Raw genomic sequence first — 15,714 nt, forward strand, 5'->3', positions numbered from 1 at the left:
TTGAAAACTCTCAAAGGCAAAGAGAAAAATGAACTACAATCAAATTAGATTTACAGCAGATTTCTGCTAAGAGCTCAAATACTATCACTGATTGCTGTTGTTGTTGTTAAATGTCTTTGAGTTGATTCTGACTCATAGCAACCATGTATAGGATTTCCAAGGAGCCGCTGGTGAGTTTGAACCACTGACCTTGTGGTTCAAACCTACTTTGCAGTCCAGTGCTTTATTCCACAGTGCCACGCCAGGACTCCTATCACTAATAACAACTTAAAATCATTGAGAAAAAAATGTCAGATTAGAATTTTTTAAATTGATATTGAAATATATCAAATATATCCAAGTGTAGAGCCAATCAAAATTATATATCCAGCCAATTGGTATACAAGAGTGAAGGCAACAAAAAATAAACGTGAACAGGCTTAGGGAAGTCACTAAGCACTCTTCTCATTTAATAAACGAAACAATGATTAAAGATGGTGCAATTCATCTAAACAGAACAATTCAATTGGATGGAAGGTATAAGCTTCAAGAAAAAGTGTGAATTTAGACACTGATATATCAATAAGGATAATAACTTTGATCACTAAAATAAGACAAACTAAAATTTGCATGCTTGCTTCCAAGAGAGAAAACAGAAATTCTAGGCCACAATCATAAGAAGGGAATACTTATTGCACTTTTAGAATGTCTTATGGTTCAGGGATGGGGATGAAAGCACTGACTACATTTAGACTGTTAAAATAGAGCATTTAAAAATTTTAAAATATGATAGAAAGTGTACACATTAGAACAGATAACACAATTGACTACTTAAAAAAATCATAAATCATATGGAAAAGAGTTCCTGGAGTAGTTCTAGGATACAGTAAACGAATAATGCACATTTTATATGCATTTGCAGACTGCACAACCAACCCTCTCCTATGTTAGTTCCCTACATACAATGCATGCTATTTTTGTGGGTGCATTATATGTAGAAAATATGGTGAAGGAAGCATCAGCACAAAAAAACCTATTGCATTTGCACATACTATCAATGCACATATTAAAATGAAATGGAAAATAATACATTTAAAATCACTGCAAAGAAAATTAAGTATTTAGGGGTAGGTAAAACAGCATGCCTGAAGAGTATTATGGTGAAAGCTGCAAAATGTTGATGCAAGAAATGAAATAAATTCTAAAGAAATGAAAAGACATACCATGTTCATACACACATACCAGTGGAGGCTCAACGTACTTAAGATAACAATTTCCCTAAAACTGATTTACAGATTAAATGAATTTCCTAGCAAATTCTTAGCAAGGCTTTTTGCAGATGTAGAAAAATCTTATTTAAAAATTTATATGCTGACTGCAGACCCTAGAATAGCTAAAACAATTCTGAAAAAATATAATGTGGAAGTAAACAACAGCCTACCTTATATGAAAGCAAGTAAAACATATTGTTACAAAATCATAGAAACCTTTATTAAATAAAAATATCAAATGTTTTCTCAACAGTATCTATCTAGGTTTACACGTATCTGAAGGCAGTGTTTCCATCTTTCTAACTTTTCTCCAAAGGATTCTGTGCTCTTCAAACTATACCACATCAAAACGATAGTTTTGGCATCCTCAAGGAACTTAAATTATGCTCCATTTAAATATCCTTTTGAGTTTGGGGAGCTCTGAAGGGACAAGGTTTATCCTGCATCCTTCCAGAAAATCTATTAAAATTACCCCTTTGGGATCCCCCAAGCAGTCACCAGAACCTTCTGAGCAGAACTTTCTGCCTTGAATTTAACTGGCCCAACAGATTCCCTTGGAAGATATTGTTTTGATTGGATTTTTTAAAAACACCCTAGTGAGACTAACTAAGACAAGTGTACTACTGGAAAAACTTGTTTGCAGTCATCCGTTGATTGAAGAGACATGTTTAAACACACTTCGGAAAATTAAACATCTTTGCTCTATGAAAGATCCTATTAAGAGGATAAAAAGATAAGCCACAGACTGGGAGAAAATATTTGCAAACCACATATCTAGCACACAATTTCTATCTAGGGTATATAAACAACTGTCAAAATTTAATAGTGACAGAAAATCTAATTTAAAAATAAGTGAAAGATATTAATGGATAATTCACTGAAGAGGATATATAGATAGTAAATAATCACATGAAAAGATGTTCAACATTACCCATCAGAAATGTAATAATGGTGTGGCTGTGGCTTCTGACTTCTAACTTTGTTGTCAAGTTAAATGCTGTACAGGGTTTCCAAGGAGCAGCTGGTGGGTTTGAACCTCCAGTGCCACACCAGAACTCCACTTACAAGGGGAGAAATCAAGATCAACAACCTAAGGCTATGAGGCAGAGGTAAGACATGTCTCCAGGCACCAACCTTTCCATGGCACTCTCTAGTCCTCTGCTGGGTTCAATAGCTTGTTGCAATGATCACACACAACTCACAGACAATACTCATGATTATGGGGCATATTAAGAAAGAACCAGGTTTTAGTTCTGGATCAGAAATAACTCAGAATACATTTCTATAATCAGGACAGCCTCTTCTCAGCTGTGCCCACAGGCATACCTTTCTCTCTGTTGGCCTTGTGGTCGGTCTCATGGCCCCTTGGCCTCTGCCCTACCCAGACAAGTGTTACAAAGCTCTTTTAGCTAGGCTGATAAGTGCCTATAGTAAACCTAAACCCAAATGTGGCTATGCTCTAACTCCTTGGCTTAGCAAATTTAACTACATCTGTTAGGTTGAGCCAGAGTCATGGGGTGTGAAAGAATTCTCAAGTATGGAGATACAAAATAGAGAGTTGTATTTAGTTTCCAAGGGAGGAAAGAGGCCTAACTCCAGAGAGTAGTGCTGGCCCTGAGGCTCAGGTGTTTCAGGCTTTTATTGGGTTTTTAGGAGGGAATGCATAGGGGTGATGCAGACAGGTGGAATGGGAGACAGATTTACAAGGTAAGTGATGGTGCCCTGTGAGCTAACATAACTTGATATTGTTGTTGTTAAGTGCTGTTTAGTCAGTTTCAGCTCACAGTGAACCTATATAGTGGAGGAGCTCCTGGTGAGTTTGAACCACTGATCTTGTGGTTCAAACTGACGTCAAAAGGTGATGAAAGATATTGTCTGTTGCTTGGCCTCCATCTATGGCCACTGGGCAGTATGGAGGGAGTGCCTCATTAGTGGGGCTGGCTGTTCTCCATTTCTGCAAAACAAGTTCAGTAAAACAGTCTGGAGAGGGGGAGGGAGGGTCTACAAGACTTTTAACACTACAGCTGAGTCCTTTTAACACCAAATACCTGTAGGCATCTGAATCTGTCAACAAGCCCCCTGCTGGAAGGTGCTCAGCCTTGTCACTCTATGGGCATGGAGGTACACTATGCCTTCTCCTGGTCTCCTGGTCCTGGTGTCACCAGTTCTCTGCCACTGTTTCTCACCACCTTCAACATCTTAGCAGGGTGTTACAGCTACAGCTCTCTGTCTCCTGGGCCCAAGAGGGTAGTCTTAAGGATGTTGGGTGCAAAGGATACACTCCAATCCTGACTCTTCTTTCTTGATGGTAGTGAAATCTCCCTTTCTGCCTCTGGGATAACTCATTTTAAACCCAACAGGAGGACAAAATTGACCAATCCCCCCATTAGGGTTCTGTACACTTTATGTGTATGGTCTTATGTCAAGGACAAGTTAGGACCCCTTGGGACCCTGGCTTCCCCTGAAAGAGGGGAAGACACCTCTTGTCCAACAAGAATGATAACATTCAGATGGAGAGCCTGAAGAGAGAGATAAGGATATCAGAACCTGAAACCCTAATAGAAGCAGCTGGTCATAGGCAGACGACCCATGAAGATAGCACCTAAAGCTGACAACCGCAGAAGGCACCCATTTCCAAGAAGCCTGCTTCCCTTTACTAAAAAACATGAATATTCAACAACCACTCCTCCTAATCAATATGCATCAGCCTACCCCTCGAGAAAGAGACCCCATACCTTTATAAGCCAGTGCACCCCAACTCCAAAATGTCTTTTCTAATCGTGGAGACAGACTGACTTATCCCTTTGAAGTGTACTTTCGCTTTGAGTTTATCTAATCTACGCTCCCTACTTCTACTAGGTCTACGCCACTTGCGGAGAAAGATCCGCTTCTCTCTGAAGCATACTGTGCTTTGCAATAAAGAGATTCTAAGTGAATGCTTAGTGTTCGTGTGTGACTGAGAAGCGGCAACTTGGTGGAACTAATTCTTTAGACCCCCCGAGAGCGAGAGGGACCGGGGAAAAACGTGATACTATCTCACAAGGCTGCCACGCACTTTGTTTATAATATTCACAGGCTACCAATCTCTTGTTGAGTCACATTTGCCCAGTCTTACCTAGTCATTTGTTATTAAGTGCTATAGAGTAATTTCTGACCCATATCGACTCTGTTTAGCAGGGGTGGGGAAGGTCCGGCCTTTCGGACATATTTGTTGTTGTCAAGTGCCGTAGAGTCACTTCCGACTCATAGCGACCCTGTACAGGGTTTCCAAGGCTGTAAATCTTTATGGGAGCAGAAAGCCTCATCTTTCTCCCACGGAACAGCTGGTAATATCGAACTGCTGACCTTAAGGTTCGCAGCCCTATTCGTAACTGTTACGCTACCAGAGGCCCTTTTTGGGCATATGTTGTTGTTGTTGTTATGTGCCGTGGAGTCGGAACCGACTCATAGCGACCCTGTACAGGGTTTCCGAGGGTGTAAATCTTTACGGGAGTAGAAAGCCGGCATATAAGGTCCTTGGAAACATTTGGTCTGGCCCTGTCAAGGCAACTGCAGTTCAACAGCCATCATATTGTTATTGTTGTTGTTAAGTGCCATGGATAGGTTCCAACCAACAGCAACCTGTATAGGGTTTCCAAGGAACTGCTGGTGAGTTTGAACCACCGACCTTATAGTTTAAAACTGCCCTTGTGGTTCAGTGCATTATCCTAGAGCACCACACCAGGACTCCAGCCGTCACATTGTTGTTGTTAAGTGTTTTTGAGTCAGTTCCGACCCATAGTGACCCTATGTAGGGTTTCTGAGGAGTGGCTGGTTAGCTTGAACCACCCACCAACATATTAACCCACAGTGCCACACCAGGACTCCATCACGTTGGTTGTTGTTGTTAAGTGCTAGCGAGTCATTCTGACCCATAGCAACCCTGTAGGGTTTCCGAGTAGCATCTGGGAAGCTTGAATCGCCGACCTTACAGTTTAAAAAACTTTGCATTCTGGCACCTTTACCCACAGTGCCACAGCAGACCTCCATATTGTTGTTGTTGTTGTTAAGTGACGTGGAGTCGGTTCCGACTCATAGCGACCCTGTACAGGGTTTCCGAGGCTGTAAATCTTTACGGGAGCAGAAAGTCTCATTTTTCTCTCGCGGAACAATTTGTAGTTTCGAACTGCTTACCTTGCAGTTCACAGCACGATTCGTAACCACTACACTACCAGAGCTCCTTGACCTCCATATTAGGAGTGAGTAAATTAAATGTTTGACCAAACATAGCAGGCTAATTTTTAAGTTTATAATTTTTATGGCCCATGAATGATGTTTTAAATTATGGCAGAAAAAAAATTCCCCACCCCTGTTGTATATGGTTTCCAAGCAGGAGCTCGTGACTTTCAACTGCCGACTCTGTGGTTCAAACCAACCCTTGTGACTCAGTGCTTTTCCTACATCACCATACCAGACTCCACCCATTTAGTGGGAATTAAAAGACTATGACTAGAAGAGCTGTAGTAAATAGCTCACAGCATCAAAAGTGATGCAAATTAAAACCATAATTTGACATTACTATATATATATCAGAATGGTTAAAATAGAAACTAGTGACAATATTGCTGACTTAGATCACTCATACACTGCTGGTTGTTGTTGTTGTTGTTAGGTGCCATCGAGTCAGTACTGACTCATAGCGACCCTATGCACAACAGAACGAAACACTGCCTGATCCTGGGCCAACCTCACAATTGTTGCCACGCTTAAGACCATTGATGTTGCCACTTTGCCAATCCAGCATGCTGGGGGTCTTCAAGAATGGAAAATAGTACAGTAACAAGAATGGAAAACAGTTTTGGCACTTTCTTTAACACTAAACTACCATAAAACCAGCAATTATTTCTTGGACATTCGTCATGAAGAAATTCCATCTTATGTAAGGTTTTATTCATAATAGCCCCAAACTACAAACAACCTAGATGTCTAGCAGTGAATGATCAAAGTGATAGCATAAATCTACCAACCTACACAAAATGGAGTCCATTTAGTCATTAAGTCTTGATAAATGAAGACCCTGCAAATGGAGAAGTTAGTTTAAAAATGAGCTGAGATGACCTCATGGTTCTAGAGGGAGAACAGGATGTGCATAAGCCCACTCAGATAGTTATCTCAGAAACTAAGCAGCTTGAATCCTAAAAGGTGGAATGTTTGAGAAGGCTATTTGCCTGATTGTTTCCTTTTCCCTAAAGGCAGAATGTTTGAAGAAGTTTATTGCTTTGTTTCTTTCCCCAAAAAATGCCATCTTGATGTTAAATTAGATTAAGTGTATATCCAAATGTAAATTACCCTATATAATGTACCTGCTCTTCCTAATGGACAGGACGGTCTTGAGAAATTATTCTTTCCATCCTCCAGACTGCTGGCTTTCTGTTAATAAACCTTGTATTGGATCTCTTCCCGTCTCTGCGATTGACTACAGCGACAGGCGGCAAGCCCTCGTTTTGGTTTGGCAACAAAAGTGCAGTATAACCAACCATAACATAGAATGCTACTTAGCAAAATAACAATTTGGGCGAATCAATTGTGCTAAGTGAAAAACACTAAAAGCTAATCTCAAAGGGTCACAGGCCTAGGATTTCACTTTTTTAATAACATTTTTTGAAATGACAAAATTTTAGAAATGGTGAGATTACTGGATACAGGAGATGAGTGATTTAGGAGCAGGATGGAATAAGGGAAGTGTGTTGTTTTTAAGTGCCTTACAGTTGGTTCTGGTTCTGACTCACAGTGACCACATAGGGTTTCTGAGGAGAGGATGGTGCATTTGAATCTTGGACCTTGTGATTAGTAGTCCAGTGCTTATCCTACAGTACCACACCACTCCAAGGGAAGTGGGTATAGCTATTTAAAAACAACAGGACAGATCATTATGCTAATGGAACTATTCAATAATTTAACTGCAACAATTATCAGTATTCTGATATGCAATTGTACAATAGCAGGTTTTGCCAGATATTAGCCTTGGGGAAAATTGATAAAGGGTAGACAAGAGATTTTTCTTTACTATTTCTCAAAACTTCACATGAATGTGTACATATATCAAAATAAAAAGTTAAAGTTTAAAAGAAGTTTAAAAAATGAAAGGTAATGTTTCATAGGAAAAAATACTTGTTTAGTTTCCATGGTAACAGAAAAAAAATTAAGACGCTATAGCACTGTATCAGTACCACTGAAGGTATAGAGAAGAAGTAAATATAAATATGATAACAAATAAATACACAAAATCAAAAGATCAAAGGTTGCCCAGTACATAGTCACGTGTTCAGTTTACTGAAAGATAGCTATCTAGTCCAAAATTTACATTTTACTAAGGATGAAAATGAAAGCCCAGAAAGTCTAAGTGATTTGTGGGTGTTCTCAAAGCAAATTGGAGCCAGGGTCCAGATTTACAATCGATCCCTCTAATTCTTGTGCTTGTATGCTTTAAATAAGCAAAGTATTTTACCCTAGAAATTATCTACTCTGACAAATATATCCCATTGGATTTGCTGGCATGCCTTGTCAAACTATAAAAGTGAAATGTGCCTGAAAACAGAATTACATTTTTCTCCAGAGTAAAGGCTCTCCTATACTTCAAAGGTCATTTAGTTTTCAATTCTGCCGTTTTTCAATTTCTCCATATGTGACTGAGGGAACCTATCTTGAATCTAAAATTTGCGAAAATGATATCTCAGGTAAGCAGCTGAGTTCTCAATTCTCAGCTTTCTAATGTAGAGCTGTTTCTTCAGCCCTCAGGGACAAGTTGAAATTTCTGATCCATGAATTTAAGGGGACTGACTTCTAATTTGGACCCCTTAAGCAATTCCAACCTACTAGCCACTCTTGGGAAACCCTATGAATGGTCCCTATGAGTCAAAACCTACTAGAGGGCACTTAACAACAACAACAAGGAAAATAGACTGTGATCATTAAATGAGATTGACTAAGACTTGTTTTTTAATAATTATTTTTCTATTTCCTTTTACTGTCATCAAAATAAGTGTTGTTGTTGTTAAGTGCTGTGGAGTTACTTCTGACTCATAGCCACCGTGTATAGGGTTTCGAGGAACAGCTGGTAAGCTTGAACTGGTGACCTGTGGTTCTAACTAACTTTGCAGTCCAGCGCATTAACCCACAGTGCCACACAAAATAAGTGAGGGGATGAAAAATAATTATTCGCTTAAGAGGTAATGATACTGGGAGAAAAATCTGGTGCTCTACTTCCCAAAACTCAGCCACTGAAAATCTAATGGAGCACACTTCTACTCTGACATACATGGGGTCACCATAAGCCAGAATCAACTAGATGAATTTGGAATTAGAAGGCATAGATTTATATCACATGATTGCTAATCCTTAGTTGTATGATCAGGAGTAAATTATTTGGCCACTCTGAGCTTCAATTTCTTTATCTGAAAATATGAACCTGTTAAAAGAATTTTCTAGGGTTGTGAAATAATCAATGAGAAAAATCTATGAAGTATTTGGCTTAAAATAGGCATTTAACACATTTTTCCCCCAAGTTATTCTAGGGAGTAATTTATTTTTTGAGGGTTCAGTGGCTCCATAGGATAAACACTGGACCACAGAGTTGGTGGTTCAAACCCACCAGCTGCTCTGAGGGAAAAGAACTAGGCTTTCTGCTCCAGCAAAGATTTATAGCCTTGGAAATCCTTTACAGGATCACTATGAATTGGAAATGTTCCAAAAGCACTCAACAACAGCAAAAACATTTACTTTTGCCTTTTTATTGTTGATTGGGTCAAAGTGCATCAAGCAGATAAGTTTTCCACACAACAATTCATATACATTTTGTTTCATCTTATTGATTGCAATTCCCACAATGTAAGATCACTTATTCCACTTTTTCTCCCTGTGTTTATCCATTTCTATTTCTCCTTCTTTCCTAACCCTTCTGAACTTTGTCCTTGGGTAAAATCTGCCCTTCTGATTTTAAATGGTTGATTATTCTAAGGTGTGTGCATACATCATTAGGGTTGCTGTTTACCTTATAGACTTGCCTATTGTCCATTTAAAAAAAATTGAATTTGAATTATTTTTAAAACAAAAGAAAAAAAATGTACTTCCTATGAGTCAGAACTGACTCCATGGCACTTAACAAACAATAGCAACAAATTAATTACAACATTGTTTTCCCAGGAGGATTTCAGGTGAAGTATTTTCCTTACCCAAAGAGTTCTGGTAGCGTAGTGGTTACAAATTGGGCTGCTAACCTCAAGGTCGGCAGTTCGAAACTACCAGCTGTTTCATGGGAGAAAGATGAGGCTTTCTGCTCCCATAAAGATTCGCAGCCTCAGACACCCTGTACAGGGTCACAATGAGTTGGAACCAACTCCACGGTCTTAACAACAACAACAATTTTCCTTGCCCATATACATGTCTGGGCATATTCACCCAACTCATGTGACTGATAACATCTGATAGCTATAATATATACCTGAAGATAAGGGAAATAGTTGTCTACAAAGTGTAACTGTTGAGTCAATCTATTATTATGGAATGATGTTGAACTAAAGGCATTAAGACCAACAAGAATACAGTGCACTGTTCATAAATCCTTGATGTAATGTCTACTAACATATATGTGTTAGAAAGATGACAACGAATTCTAGAGCAAATAGAAGGGCGCATACGAAGGAATGATAACCAAAGATACTGGTGAACATGTTAAAATTTAATGAGGCACTTGCTATGAAAAAATATCAGTTACTAAATTGTGGTCATATATACAAATTTAATATGGAAAATGTAGAGAGATGATGGGATGGCAATGATATAAAGTCTTTATCGTGTTCAAAAGAAAGACTAAATATATAAGCTGTTTCACTTTCTAAAATCAAATACACATGTAAAATTTTAAACTCAATCCTCAGAAAGCAAGAAGAGAGAAAGAAAGAACCAAACAATGACAACAACAAAAAAATGACAAATAGGAAACACAAAACAAGAATTTAAAAAAATCTAGTCTCAATATGGGGAGCGTGGTGGCTCTGAACAATGAACACTGTACTGAGAACCACAAGGTAAGTGGTTTGAGCCCACAAGCTGTTAAACAATGTAGAAAGATGGGCATTCTGCTCTTGCAAAGATTCACAGCCTCAAAAACACTATACAGGATCACTGTGAGTCACAACGGACTCAACAGCACTTAACCACAACAATAGTATCTATGTATTGGAAGTATTCACATATTCATTAAAAAGATAAAAACATGAATGGGAAGGATACACACCAACTTCAGAATAGTGGCTACCTGTATGGAGGGATTAATAAAATGGTATGTAAGGATATTTTAGTAGAATCTATAAAGTTTTATTGAAAAAATATGTGAAACAAAAATGGCTATATGTTAACATGTTTTAAATTTGGGTACAGGGGTATCAGTTATATTATGTTCTAGTCAATTGAAATGTCTGCTAATAAAATAAATGATAAGTTATATTTGCTCACAAGTTGACTTGACAGCACTTAACAACAACTCATGTGTATAAATTTACAAAAAAATCTATACTATGTAATAAAAAGTACAATAAACTAAATATCATATTCTTTGATAGAATGATAATGTGTTTGGAAGAATGTTCTAGTTATGTGTTGAGTAGAGTAATCAATGCATCATTTTGCTTGTTATCCACCCTCCATTTACTTTACACCATTCCCTCTGTCTTTCATAGTGCAAATATTAGCCCCCACTGCAATTCCTGTGTGGTGTCAAGTGTTGTTAGGTGCGGTCAAGTGAACTTTGACTCTTAACATCCCCATGTGTCAGAGTAGAACTGCCTCCATAGCATTCCCTAAGTTGTAATCTTTATTGAAATAGATCACAGCTAGGTAAGTTTGAACCATTAACCTTTATGTTAGCAGGCGTGTATTTTACCATGGTGCCGCAAGGGTACTTTTGTGCTAAAGTTGTTGTTGTTACATGCCATTGTGTTGGACAATTTGAAAAGGCAAGACATGTGCCTGGTGATTTTCCAAACCAAAGATAGGACATGTTTACTGTTTGCCCTTGATGGAAAAATTCCTGGAAGGGCCAACACTGCATATCTCATGATTTACACAGTAATTTATAGTCAGCACCTCTAAACAATTCAAAACTATTCAGTAATTGCATCATAAACAAGGGCCATATAGGCAGTGCATAGCAACCAAATCTGTTGCCTGTATTATCTTGGTGCAAACAGGAAACAAACTGCCTGCTCATAGAATGCAGCTGACAAGGCTGCTTTGAATATGTGTTGCTCTCCAGAATCCTGCCAATAATTCAGTTTTCCATATTAGGCTCCCGAAAATTTTAGAAGTATGGGCTGCTGCAGGAAATTTGGGCAGCAAAATTATTATTCCTTACCACATATGTATCCACTTGATTCCTACATGCAATGCTGCGCCATTCCTAGCCCCTATATCAATTTAAACTTGAGACAAATAATATTTGTTGTTGCCGGCAGTCACCAAACTGGCCCCCAACTCACAGACAGCTCCACAGTTGTGCATCAGATCATTGTGGTCCATAAGGTTTTCAATGACCGTTCCTTTAGTACATCTTAGTCTGGAAGCTCTGTGGAAACCTATTCAGCATCTTAGCACCATGCAAGCCTCCACTTATAGATGGATGGAAATTGAATGGAATGGGAGAATTTTATCACTGAACAGCCCTCAGAAGTAATATTTAATCATAGTGTTGTTGTTAAGTGCTGTCGAGTCCGTTCCAACTTACAGCAACCCTGTATAGGGTTTCCAAGGATCCAGCCTTGTGGGTCAGTGCTTAACTTACAGTGCTATACTTATTTAATTGCAAGTAATAATTAATACTTAGCTTCGTAAGTAATGTTTAATCAACTCTCATGCAAGTTTGAAAGCACTTATATTAACCAGGACTTTGTGTGGCCTTTGTCTTACTCTGAAGTCTCTATCTGGTCACCTGCCTGACATCTTTCTGATAAAGAACTGTGAAAAAAGAGTTTCAAGCCTCCTGAGGAGGGATCCTAGTCTGAAACAAAACATTTTTCCTTTTCCAATGAATAGGTTAAAGAGAGAGTCAAATGAAAAATACAGAGGAAACAATAGGTAGAAGATAGTTTCATCCAACTCAGTTGCAGCCAGTGGAGTTTCTGGCTTCTAAACAAATTGCACGGGAGAGCACTCAATTCTCTTTTTAAATGATCTCAAGTGACCTTGTGAGGTGAACTCTTGGTTTGCTGAGAGGAACATCATGTCTGTTAAAGTTACACTGAATGTGACTGGGCCACTTTCACAAAGAATGAGTAACCCTCCATAGAAAGGTTAGGTTCAATGCTTATATTTGTGTATGTGTATGAAATAGAAGTTTTCTCTCATTCATAAAATTATGCTTCATTTTGACTAAATTAAATTATACAGTTCTCAGTAATCTCTGTAGAATTATTTTTCTGCAAATTATAAGACTGGGATTGGGACCCTTCAGTTAACTGGGGCCTTGAGGTTTATGTGTTATGAGAAAATATTCTCTGCAATTCCAGAATTCTGAATACATTTTGGCACTAAATGGCCTACACATAATAATTCAGATCAGCTGTCTGCAATTAGATCAGTGTATTTTCCCAGTGTAATCACTTAGTCAAATTGAGCAACTTGGTCCACACTGCAGACTGCAGGCAGTATCTGCTTTCCATATTGATTCAAAAAATCCCTTGTAGCATCTAACTTGGTGACATTCAAACTAAAGATGAAGAAAATATGTTAAATTATTTTGTCGACTAAACCAATATATCTCTTTGAAACAGTCTTTACAAGTGCCTGATACTTGGTTAAGATCTGCATATCGGGTAGATTTATAAGGTATCATGCATTTTAAGATCAGAATTGTGTGTTGGTTATCTAGTACTGCTAAACAGAAACACCACAAATGGATGGCTTTAACAAACAGATTTATTTTCTCCCGGAAGCCAGAAGTCTGAATTCAGGGTGCAGGTCCTGGAGGAAGTTGTTGTCTGTCAGCTCTGTAGGAAAATCCATGTGTCTTCAGCTTAATTTGAAGATCTCCATATGGCTTCACCTATCTCTGGTTGCTCACTTGCTTGTTTAATCTCTTTTTCTATCTCAAAAGAGATGGACTCAAGACACATACTGCACAATGCTCCTCATTAATATATACCAATCCCAAATGGGATTATAACCCCATCTGCATAGAATTACAACACATATTTTTGGGAGACCTAGTAAAATTCATAATAGATCTTTATAGACAAACACATACCCATGCCTCCACACACAGGCCTTCAAAAAGTAAAAATCCCATTCTCTTTTAATTCCATTTGTCCACAAAATTTTTGAAGGCCCCTTGTACATTTTTGTACATGTGTATATATGGGAGAAAAATGAGACTTTCTGCTCCTAATAAGATTCACAGCCTCAGAAAACTTAAGCAGAGTCATTATGAGTCAGAACTGATTCAAAAACACTTAACAACAACAGCAACATATATACACAGATGGTAATTTCAACTAAAAATAAGACTTGTTGATATGATTAAAGAAATCTCATATAATACTGATTTTCTGGATCTAAGAATATTTTGGTTGACCCGAGTGGAGTAGATGAAGTGAAGAAAATATAACATATAATAACCAAACATTTGGTTATAGAAATCCTAGGTTCCTTATACTTGCAGCATCTGAGTAAGTGGTATTTATGTAAGTCTGACAATTATAATTAATTGTTGCTGTTTTAAAGTTCCGTGGAGTTGGTTCCAACTCATACCAACCCTATATAGGATTGCCAAGGAGCAGCTGGTGAGTTTGAACTACTGACCTTGCAGTTCAAACTGACCTTATGGTTGTGGTGGTTAGGTGCCATCAAGTTGGTACCGACTTACAGCAACATTATGCACAATGTACAAAACACTGCCTGATCCTGGGCAAACCTCACAATTGTTGCCACACTTGAGTCCATCGATGCTGTCACTTTGCCAATCCATATCATTGGGGGTCTTCCTCTTTTACTCTGACCCTCCACCTTACCAAACATGATATCCTTCTCCATCGACTATTCCCTCCTGACAATACATCCGAAGTATGAGAGATGAAGTTTGGCCATCCTGGCCTCCAAGGAGCACTCTGGCTGTACTATTTCCAACACAGATCTGTTGGTTCTTTTGGCAGCCCATGGCATTTTTAATATTCTCCTCCAACACATTAACTCAAAAGCATCAATTCATCTATGGTCTTCCTTATTCACTGTCCAGCTATTGGATGAATATGAGGTTATTGAAAATATCATGGTTTGGGTCAGGCACACCTTAATCCTCAAGCTGACATCTTTGCTCTTCAACACTTCAGAAAGGTCTTATGCAGCAGATTTGCCTAATGCAATATGTTGTTTGATATCTTGACTGATGCTTCCATGAGTGTTGATAATTGATCCAAAAGAATGAAGTCCTTGAAAACTTCAATCTTTTCTCCATTGATAAGAATGTTATTTACTGGTCCAGTGGTGAGGATTTTTGTTTTCTTTACATTGAGATGCAATCCATACTGAAGGCTATGGTCTTTGATCTTCATCAGTAAATACTTTAAGTCCTCTTCACTTTCAGCAAGCAAGGTTGTATCATCTGCATATCACAGGTTGTTAATAAGTCACCCTCCAATCCTGATGACACAATTTCTTCATATTACCCAGATTTTCAGATCATTTGCTCAGTATACAGGTTAAATAAATATGGTGAAAGAATACAACCTTGTCATACACCTTTCGTAATTTTAAACCATTAATTGTTCCCATTCAGTGTTCTGTTCAAACAACTATCCATGTACAGATTCCTCATGAGCATAATTAAGTGTTCTGGAACACTCATACTTCCCAATGTTGTCCATAGCTTGTCATGATCCACACAATCGAAAGCTTTGCGTAGTCAATAAAGCACAGGTAAACATCTTTCTGATATTCTCTGCTTTCAGCCAAGATCCATTGTACATGAGCAATGATATCCCTTGTTCCACAGCCTCTTCTGAATCTGGCTTGAACCTCTGGAAATTCTCTGTCAATGTATACTTGCAGCCATTTCTGTATTACCTTTAGTAAAACTTAATTCACATGGGATGTCAAAGATATTGTCTGATGATTTCCGCATTCCATTGAGTCACCTCTCTTTGGAATGGGCACAAATATGGATCGCCTCCAATCAGTTGGCCAGATAGTTGTCTTTCAAATTTCTTGGCATAGATGAGTGAATGCCTCCTGTGCTGCCTCACTTTCTTGAAAGATTTCAATTTTTATTCCATAAATTCCTGGTGCCTTGTTCTTTGCCAGTTGCTTCGATGCCCCTTGGACTTCTTCCTTCAGTTTCATTGTCTCTTGATCATATGCTACTTCTTGAAGTGGTTGAACATCAACCATTTCCTTTTGGTACAGTGACTCTGCATATTCCTTCCATCTTCTTTTGATG

The sequence above is a fragment of the Chrysochloris asiatica genome, unplaced genomic scaffold (assembly GCF_000296735.1).
Source record: "Chrysochloris asiatica unplaced genomic scaffold, ChrAsi1.0 scaffold00036, whole genome shotgun sequence".
In the NCBI taxonomy this organism is placed as follows: Eukaryota; Metazoa; Chordata; class Mammalia; order Afrosoricida; family Chrysochloridae; genus Chrysochloris; species Chrysochloris asiatica.